Below are 11,582 nucleotides of genomic sequence, written 5' to 3'. Positions count from 1 at the left end.
AAACATGCTGTAATCATTTGCTTTGTATTGTTTAATCCTTCAACTTAATGAAAAGCAATTGTTTATCAAACTATATTCTCCTTTGATTGTGTTTAACAAAGTTTGTATTCATTTCCGCTCCACTTTACATCATTTCATATACTCTGAATGTTCAAGTCATACAAACAAGCACAATCATGTCAGCCTCGGATCCTAACATTTGGTAATCAAACCCCGTTAATACTAGATAAGGGTAAAGCACCGTTAGAGGTAAAAGCAAACCGATGAATATTAGGATTTTAATTAAATGAACCTAATATTAGATAAAAACGGTATAAGGGCTTTGAGGAAACAAAGCATATAGAAGGCCCAAGATTAACGGGACTTAAAATAAGACGGGATATGACTTCCCAAACCCATTGAACTAACTAGGAATAATTAACCTAGTTAGTGATAGGTGATTAAGTTATAAATAGTGAATTATAGCTTCATTCGATCAAAATAAAACACAAGGGACTAATATTGTCAAGAAGGCAAACTAGTTTTATTAAAAACAAAAATAAAACACACACACCCACTTGGTGTGTGTTTGTTCGATCGACCAGGAGCAAGAAAGAGGGGTTGTAAACCCTAACTCTGCAAAAATCACTAAATTGAAGATCAATTCGAGCCCTAAATCAGTGCATGAACACGGATTAATGATCACCCGAACTAGGGGATCATAAGGTATGTAAAATCTTGATATTTGGTGAAGTTGTGAAGATTTGATAATCATCCTAATCGCGAATTAGGCATGGATTAGAGAAGCTATGGCTAGATTAGTGATGTATACTTGCTTAGGAACGAAACCCTAAGTGAAAATCATACATAACATGCTATGAATTGAAGAATTTGATGAATTAACACACTTAGATAAGTGGGTTTTAATGTTATGATAAAATTGATGATATAGCTATGCTTAGAATCAACATGCATGATAACGAATAGAAGGTGTTTGATTAAACCACGAATTTGGATACAAGATCATACATCTCACAAAATGGATTTTTGTATGATATAAAGGAATCGATGTTAAGATCGTGACATAAATGCTTGAAATCATGTTACCTAGTAGTTAGTGCGTAAAATTTAATTTCGTTAAGGGTTCGGACGAAATGCCTAAGTGAAATTCAATAAACCAAATGTGCGTTGAATAAGATGATAAGTCAATTGACTTTAAAAAGTCAAACTGACCAATTATATGATCGAACGACAAATTTGACATAAGAAGCTTAGGATGGTATAGTCGTATATGATTATGACTAACCTAACCATCTTACAATTACAATGATAGTTTGACGCTTAGCAAGCTAGGTGAAAGCTTGGGGAAGGAAGCGGGTCAAATGAATCAAGAATGAAGGAAAAGCATAATTCGGATGTAAGGTAAGTAAAGCTTACACTCTTGTTAATTCCTAGAAAATGTCTTATCGTATTGATTTCGGATAAGATAGACAAACAATTGAAAAGTGATGTTTCCGACATGTAGTTGTATGGAACGATATAAGTAAAAATGATAAGAAACCACATTGATGGTTAAAAAGGATTAAATTGATTAATCGATTATATACTATAACGATTATAAAGATGAAATTTTTATGGTTACCTTATAAGGTAAGCCAAAAAGAATAATAAGGGCAAAATAGTAATTTGGTGACGAGTTAACAATAAACATTAGTTTTTTTTTGAAAGACACTTTATGGCATAAGCCATAATGGGTCAAAAGAGTTGAGAAATGGGTTATAAGTAAACGACCATACGGTGTAAACCGTAATGAGTCACTTTGATGAGATGGAAACAAATATCATCTTGCAGAAATAAACGGACATTTAGACCAAATGGTCAAAAGGTGAAGATATCACCCTTTGACAATATCGACTAATGATTACCGTTGAGTTATATGATTTCAGGATTCTATATAGAATGGATATTTGCGTCGCTATTAATTAGTGATTTCTAAATCAAGGTATTAAAACGGGTTAATGCATTAACCCGAGCCAGGTATGTAAAGTGGTCCAACTCATCATTTAGAAAATGAGGTTCTCTAAGAGTTAAATAAGGTCAAAGTTTGATAATCGGTTATTTTAAAGGTAGACCGAATAAGTTAAGTTATAATCGTATTGTTTTAGAGACATATGGTTTCTAAACAAGGTATAGCTAAAAGATCGGATTTTGGGTCAAACAAGTATCTAAAAGTCCTTCGTCGTAAAAGAAGGACCAAAATTGACCAAAACGCCCTTGTAGGCTAAATTGAACAAACAACCCTTAAGAGTTGTTTGGAAACGAGTTTTATGGTTGAATAAATATTTAAAATAAGTATAGAAATCGAATGGTATAAACCTTTAGTCAAAAGACTCTATATGAGTCTTTGCCGTAACATGATAATCCGAGGAGTAAGGCTCGGAACAAATATATCTCCACATTAAATCCTCCACGCATATAGTTGTGGTGGAAGATCATACGATAAATATTGCAAAAATAGGATGCTAGAAATAAACAAGTATGAATTATGCGGAAAAGTGCTTAAATACCCTTAACGGGTCAAAACAAGCATTTAAGTACAAACGGGTTGAAGAATATACGTAAACTCGTGAATTGAACCTAATATGATAGACAATATTGAAATTTTAAGATTTATGTGAATTTGGGATCAAACAAACATGTTTGTTTGATAAACGCATGAACGGGTCAAAACTTTGTAAAAAGGCATTAAGTCGAAAACTTAAAGGTCTGAAATTTTGTTTTGCCGGATGTTGGATTTAAACTCCATAAGATGGAGAATTAAAATACGGACGCGTAGGAAAAAGAATCGGGTAAAACGGATTAAAAACGAGAGAGTTATGCTCGTTTCCGTGAAATCGGGTCATGCTGGGAATATTCAGCAACAGTTTAAGCAGCTTGCTGTGAAAAAAGGGGCTAGGCGTCACGCGACGCCCCCTAATTCCGAAAAATTGTTAAATTTTGTTTGTTTAACCCATGTAACTTGTTTAAACTTATTATTTAACTACCGAAACTAACTTTTTGTTGGTGCATGTTTTGTGTCAATAGCTTAATAGTTTGTTTATTTAGTCTTTGGATATTTTGTATCGGGCTTAGCAGTATTGGTTAGGGAGTTATTTAGTGTTATGGGCTTGGAGAATGGCCTGGCCCAGACTAAAGCCCATGTGCAAACCTTGTCCTATATAAACAAGGCTTAGCATTAGGGTTTAGGTTACACACTTAGAGGGATTGAGAGAGAGTTAGAGAAATCTACAGAGAGTGGCCGAGAGATTTCTTGTGGGTCTTGAATTGATTGTAAACCTTGTGTTGGATAATCAATAGAAGACCGGATTGAAAGTGTATCGTGTTCTTGATTCTTGTTCTACTCGTTTTTCTGTGAAATCTGATCTAGGGGATTCCGCACTCTAGGTTAGATCGACGATTCTGTTACGATCCGCATGGTACGGGGACCTACAATTGGTATCAGAGCGTTCGGCTCTTGTTTTACTCGGTTCAGAATTGTTTTCTGCAGAAAATCGAAGGTTTGGACGTGTTTGACGGTTGTTTTAGGGTTTCTGCTGTTGATTTCGGATTAGCTGCTTCAATTCTGGATAAACTTCAAGCATTTCGGACCATTACTGATCAAAAGGCTTGGATTTCAGACCAAAAATCAGTCATTTCGGATTATCAGCATCAATTTCGGACCAGAAACTAGCAATTTCGGACCATAAACAAGCATTTCGGATCCATTTCGGATTGATAACTTGGATTTCGGATAAGCATACTACATTTCGGATCATTTCGGATTCACAGTCTTGCATTTCAGATCATTTACTTGCATTTCGGACCAGATTGAACTGCATTTCGGATCCACAGGCTAGCATTACGGATCAGACTGTTCCATTACGGATCAGAAGGTGTTGATTTCGGATCAGGCAACATTATTTCGGATCACACTTGTTCATTTCGGATAACCATAACCATTTCGAGCCATTTCGGACCCTTTCTGCTCATTTCGGAGAAGGTGGAATTTTTAGTGGCTTGTGTAAGAAAAATTTTACTGTTTTGCGTTTAGAGAACTATCCGTAACTCATCTGGACAAACCGTTTGCACCGTTAGGATCCTTGGATTTTTAGGACAAAAAAAAAGACTCTGGAGAATCCCGAAAAAGGTTTTCGACATTATATATCATTGGAATCGTAATCTCGAGACGAATCTAACGGTATAATTTATTTGGTAAAAACAGATTTCAGAATATATTTGTACGGTTTTATCAGTTCGCTAACAGTAAAAGCTTGAAAAGGACCAGTAGAGAAGTTAGAGTTGGATTTTGACACAGGTTACCAGAATCCATTTAAACTTTTACGCTGCGTGATGGCTAAGATGAATAATGGAAGTGAGGTTGTTAAAAACTGGCCTAAGCTTAAAAACATCAAACAATATGCTGACTGGAAAGAGCGGTTTGAGGCATTTGTGAAGAGTGAAGATACAAGAGTGGTTTAAGGTGATTTCTTATGAGAAGATGGATGAATCTGAGAAACAACTGGTTATGATGAGAAGAAAGCTTTCGCAACAATAAAGGTGTCCTTGCCTGAGGGTGTTAAACATACTTTCAAGACATATGGGACTTCTAAAGAGCTATGGGAAGCCTTGGAAAAACGTTATCAGATCTCTTCCAAAGTAAATACTTGTCATCAAGCATTGATAGCTGAGCTTGCAGCGGTGAAGGTGGGAGAGATAGCTGCTGAGGTAGAAGAGAAGAAGGAGAATGCTGAAAAACAGGGTGAAGAAGTTTCAAAGAGCTTGACTGATGTGAATGGACTTACAACAGAGGTAAAGGTATCATCAGAATCTGTAAGTTATACATGTCATAATTGCACTGAACTACAGGGTAAAGTTGACAGACTATCGGAGCAAAACAAAATTCTGTTAGCTGATTTGGAAAACCAAAAAGAGTTAAATGTTCTTTTGATTAAAAGAGAGTCAAACTGTTTAGAAAAACTCAAATCAAATGAACAAGAAATTAGCAGTTTAACAAGCAAAGTCAATGAACTGTTACAGATCATTGATTTGGCTCGTGAAACTGTGAAAGAAAAGACTAACGAGTTTTCAGAAAAGTGCACAGAATTGGCTGATGCTCAAGCCAAAATTGTAGAACTTCAGGGGAAGTTAGACAATTTTGGAAACTCTTCGTTAGTCAGGACTCATATTCAAAAGGGTTTAAAAAGGAGTAATGATAAAACAGGGGTGGGGTATACTAAAGCTTCATCTTCTGAAAATCAAGACTACTCATTTTTACCAACTGAAGATGAGATAACTGATTTTGTAACCACTGCACAAGTAGTAGTGGATCCGATAGCTGTGGACTTGCCAAATAGTCCAGTTTCTTTGAAAGAATCTGTTGGGTCTAACAGTACACCTCATAAAGTGGATGAGGATACTGAAGACAAAAAGACCAACACATTTAAAAAGGGATCAAACAAAAAGAAAACTTATAAGAAAAGATCATGTTTTAAATGTCACAACAAAGGGCATGTGGCGAGTTATTGTCCTTTGAAGAAAGGTAAACGAAAGGTTGATGACGTTAAGAATGGGAATCAGGTTGGGTCAAGCAACAATGTAAAAACTAGTTGTCAAGCTAAGAAACCTGAATCTCAATCAAAACCCGCAACTTCGAAAAGATTTGATAGACCAAGAAGTATTTCTCCACAATTTAGTCAATATAATGGTAAATCAAATCGTTTTCAAAGTCAAAATAGAAATTTTGGATATCAAAATCGATACCAAACTGCTGGTAATCGAAAATTTCAACAAAGAAATGGACATAGGGGTCTTAGTAACTCGAATGTTCAACAACATCCAAATTTTTTTCAAAATTCATGGTATAATAATTGGAGAAGAAGGTATCAAGATAACAATTTTCAAAGGTCAGAAATTCCGAGAGTTTATTGGAACTCTCGGAATCAAAGACCTAGTGGAAATTATCAATCTTGTTCAACAATGGGTAAGCAATCCAAGACTCCGTTGAGGAGTGATGGATATTGGATGGATGTTCCTGTAATGGATGAATATGGAAAACCCAAGACCATCAGGGCTTGGGTTCTCAAAACTAATTGAGTTGTTGAGTGAACGCAGGATGACCAAGAAGGACTGTTGATGTGTTCGACAATGGTTATTCCTGTTAAGCATCTGAGGTGAATAGTCGGTTAACATGGGTAACGAACTATTTACTTTTGTGATTGTTTTGATTATTCTAAACTTTAACCGTGAAAAACTTTTGTCAGATTTAAAGTGGGGAGTCTGTTTGTGTTTAAAATTTGTGTTTTTAAAACTTACTCCATAAAAACAAAAACTTAGGGGGAGAAATTCCTCTAAGCCAAAAAGAGTTTAGATAGTGCGTGAGTTTAGGGGGAGTAAGTTGTAAATTTTTAAAAATGAAAAACATAAAAAATAGAAAATAAAAAATGAGTTCATGGTGTGAAAAAGAAGAAATGATAGTACATCAGCAAGTTAGACTATCACACTCAAACTGAATTAAATTGCTTAAGTGTGATAGCAGCTTCATCATATGATGTACCAGTAGGCAAAAAGCATGAAATAATCAACTTACCAATGTGATATAAACCTAAATACACTGAGTATGAGTGGGGAACACATCAGTGGTGTACGGTTTAATGACCTTAATTCTTGCGTTGATAGATTGCCAAAATCTGAAGTTTTGGGTCTTTATACTGTTATTTCATCTGGGGATATCAGGGGTGTCCTTCTGCTGCATCCAGATACATGCTGACCTAGACACACCCAAGATATCTTAAAAGAGCTAAAAATGCCAAAACCCTGAAAATGAAAAAGCTCTCATAGAGAGTCATTCAATAAGTGCAAAATGCACAATTCGTACCAAAAATGGTATTTGTCTTAGCCCTCGATAAGATATTTTGGTCTCTCTGCTGTACGGAAGTACTGACCTGTTCACCAATTATCTATCGTTGAAATACAAAACGGATGAATTCAATATACTCACCTACTACGATGAATCTTTGTGCATACCTTGATCGTGGAGGTACATCCTGAAGTGGGACACGCTCGTATTTCGGTATAATAATATTACCTTAACGTATCATACGGTAATGGTACTTGAAATGTTCATGCATTTTGTTTAAATGGACAAACATACTGGTAATCGTCTTGAACTGCTTTTCACGAGAAATTACATAAAGAATTATCCAATAGTGTGAAACAGTTTGATTTTGCTGATATGATCTTCTTGCACGTGATACTCACAAAAAGAGATATTGTAAATACTTTTGTTAGTTTAGTTTGTGTTGAAAAATATCAAAAATACCAAAAAGATTTTTAATTTTAAAAGATCTCCCATTTTGAACTGACAGGTAGTTGTTTTTGCATGATAAGATAAAATATTGGTTTATCTTTAAATGTGAAAAAGGCTAATGGTTTTTCGAGATACTTGCTTGTGTTTCTAAACAGATTGATGCAGTTATCAAAATGAAGTGCAGAATACAAGTAAAGTGCAGATTGAGAGTGAAGTGAAGATGTGTGAAGATACATGGTAGGATCCTTCTACTACTTTGCAGAGAAAGAGATATGGAAGATTTGAAGATACTTGCTTAACCAAAGATTGCTAGTTCGCTGATCTACATCGAATGAAAGTTTTGGAGATTGGAAGCATCAGCTAAGGGGGAGTTTGTTGATGTCAGAAACTGTGTAGCTGACGCTATCCAAAGACCAAAAGACTGCAAGATGTTTGAAGAAAAGTTACACTATGAAGCTATTGTCAAGGGGGAGTTTGTTGGTGCATGTTTTGTGTCAATAGCTAAATAGTTTGTTTATTTAGTCTTTGGATATTTTGTATCGGGCTTAGCAGTATTGGTTAGGGAGTTATTTAGTGTTATGGGCTTGGAGAATAGCCTGGCCCAGACTAAAGCCCATGTGCAAACCTTGTCCTATATAAACAAGGCTTAGCATTAGGGTTTAGGTTACACACTTAGAGGGATTGAGAGAGAGAGTTAGAGAAATCTACAGAGAGTGGCTGGGAGATTTCTTGTGGGTCTTAAATTGATTGTAAACTTTGTGTTGGATAATCAATAGAAGACCGGATTGAAAGTGTATCGTGTTCTTGATTCTTGTTCTACTCGTTTTACTGTGAAATCTGATCTAGGGGATTCCGCACTCTAGGTTAGATCGACGATTCTGTTAAGATCCGCACGGTACGGGGACCTACACTTTTAAGTTGGTTTTGGATCTTAGGTGAATGTCAAGAGTGCCCGGATGAAGATCAAGCTCGATGAAGAACCGAACACGAGATTAAAGCTTCCGCACGGCGTTATGTCGTATCTTTTAAACAACGAATTCAATTACATTGAGTTGTTCTATTTTTTTAAATTGTAAAAGTTTTAATAAACTCGTATTGTCATACGTACCTGTAATCGTATAAACATGTATTTATACGAAACTTATATAAAATATTGTATTAAACAAGCAAGGGTGTTACAAGTTGGTAATCAGAGCCCAAGGTTGAAGGGTAAAGTGTTCGGTTCGAGGCTTGATCGCAAATCCGGTAAGTACATGTATGTTGATGATTTAGTATGTTAAAGTGTTGTAAACAACACATATGGTTATCTTGTAATACACGTTACACCAATAAAAATGATATAGAGCAGATATAGTCAACGAAATTACACGCGTTGATGCGTATAGTAGAAAAGCCTTGTATTATAATGCGGGCATCCATTAATGTCGAGATTGCTAACTTTTGTGAATGTTTTAATTGAAGGATACTCGCATCTGAAGATGACGAGAGTTGAACGAATTGTGGATATGACGGTGGAACGGTCCGAGGTATGACGAGAAAAGCATACTCATCAAGGACCTAAATCGCGTAGTGATCGCGAACAAGGCTAATGGCAAGAGAAGCCCGTTAGGGCAAGCATTACCAGGTGCAAATTTTAAATTTAATTGCACAAATAGTAATATGCAACAAATATGTAGAAATTGAAAGTTGCATATGTAGATAAAAAAAAAACTTGGAAAAACCTGAATAGAAAATGTATTCGGGATATTGTTTCCAAGAGAAACAAATAGAGGCATTACTTACATCGGGCGTGATGTGAAAACTATAAAAAGGTCATGCGTGTCATGTGTTAATCGCTTACTCTGGCCAAGTAAGTAGTGGCATATGATACCATGAACTTCTTATAGAGGACACATTTACATCCGATGTAGTAAGGACGGGGTGAATGAGACAAATTAAAAAGTACCCAAATGAAACAAATGAACAAAATAGTTGATAATAATGTAAACGCATAGCCGGGTGACGGAAGCGTATTACATTAGGATAATGAGCCCGAGAGAAGGGACAAGGGTTAATGTAAATGATGATATAAATGAATGATCAAAAGAAAATTCACGAAAATAAGTCATCTTGGACGAAAGGGCCATGGTGAACAAAATGGGCAAGTAAAACCAAAGTATAGATGATCCGGCGGGTCATAAAAACAAAGGTGTTGCCCACACGAAAAAGATAATCAAGGTTGTTAACTTTAATCGTAGTAAAGAAAGGATAACGATGATAATCGTCACTCATAATTAATAAGGCCGTCAATGGTGGTCACGTAAAGAATAAAAGACATGGTCGAATAAAAGCGACGGATTTCGCTAAGATGACCAAGTAAATCGAAATAAAGTCTTAATGCATACCAGAAGGGGTGCAATGATAACGATTTCGGTAAAACACACGGTTGATGGGTAAGGAATTAAACGCATGCGTAGACTGAGAAACATGAACGCGAAATAGAAAGTCAAAAAACTTGGAATATGAGTCATGACTAAAAGATGACAAGAATTTTCGCAAACATAAATTTTGGTAATTACGTTCAACCATTTCAAAGTTGGACGGGTCAAATAAAGAATGAAGTTTGACATTCATAGGTGATGAAAATTCACCCAAAATGAGTCAAACGAGTCAATTAAGGAGTAACGCTTAATATAATAGGAAAACGCAAACCGGTGAAACCGGAAAGCTAAAAAACAATAAGATAGAAGGACCCGGGTAATGGGTTGTAAAGGAGTATAAGTATGAACCGGGTAACGGTAAGCGTAGGACAAACCGACGTGTAAATGATGTTAGAAGTCGTAAAGTCGGAAAGATAGTCCGAAAGTAAACAAATGAAACCTTAGACTACGGTCAAGGTCAACTAAAGTTCAAAAGCAAAATTAAATGATTCCAAACATAACAAAGGATGCTTTAAAGCTATATATGTATAAACAGACAATTGAATAAAGACTAGAATAAAAGATGATCTACAGGATCATCATAACCTACGGGATATTAATTAGTGTAAAGGTCTACGGGGCCAAAATGACCCACGGGTCATGAATTGAAGCAAGGGGATCATAAGGGCCTCGCCTTAAAGAGATGAAAACTTAAGGAAATAGCCTACGAGGTTAAGTGAAGGAACCGACGGGTCAATACTGTAAGGTGAGGGAACTTGTTACGATTCCCCGCGTAAAACGAGAACGGAAAACAATAAATCATGGGTTGTCAATTTCCTTGATATGAGTAATTGACATAGTTAAAGAGAAAAACGTTAAACTAAAATTCAGTTTTAGTGAGAAATAACATTTTTACAAATATAAATTCTAATAGGAATTTGAATAGTAAGCATGAAAGATTCAAGCCTTGACGCTGATAGAGAAGCTATGGCTAGATTAGTGATGTATACTTGCTTAGGAACGAAACCCTAAGTGAAAATCATACATAACATGCTATGAATTGAAGAACTTGATGAATTAACACACTTAGATAAGTGGGTTTTAATGTTATGATAAAATTGATGATATAGCTATGCTTAGAATCAACATGCATGATAACGAATAGAAGGTGTTTGATTAAACCATGAATTTGGATACAAGATCATACATCTCACAAAATGAATCGATGTTAAGATCGTGACATAAATGCTTGAAATCATGTTACCTAGTAGTTAGTGCGTAAAATTTGATTTCGTTAAGGGTTCGGACGAAATTCCTAAGTGAAATTCAATAAACCAAATATGCATTGAATAAGATGATAAGTCAATTAACTTTAAAAAGTCAAACTGACCAGTTATATGATCGAGTGATAAATTTGACATAAGAAGCGTAGGATGGTATAGTCGTAAATGATTATGACTAACCTAACCATCTTACAAATACAATGATAGTTTGACGCTTGGCAAGCTAGGTGAAAGCTTGGGGAAGGAAGCGGGTCAAACGAATCAAGAATGAAGGAAAAGCATAATTCGGATGTAAGGTAAGTAAAGCTTACACTCTTGTTAATTCCTAGAAAATGTCTTATTGTATTGATTTCGGATAAGATAGACAAACAATTGAAAAGTGATGTTTTCGACATGTAGTTGTATAGAACGATATAAGTGAAAATGATAAGAAACCACATCGATGGTTAAAAAGGATTAAATTGATTAATCGTTTATATACTATAACGATTATAAAGATGAAATTTTTATGGTTACCTTATAAGGTAAGCCAAAAAGAATAATAAGGGCAAAATAGTAATTTGGTGACGTGTTAAC

Source organism: Helianthus annuus, chromosome 8, assembly GCF_002127325.2.
Source record: "Helianthus annuus cultivar XRQ/B chromosome 8, HanXRQr2.0-SUNRISE, whole genome shotgun sequence".
Taxonomy (NCBI): Eukaryota; Viridiplantae; Streptophyta; class Magnoliopsida; order Asterales; family Asteraceae; genus Helianthus; species Helianthus annuus.
This window is presented reverse-complemented; position numbering follows the sequence as displayed.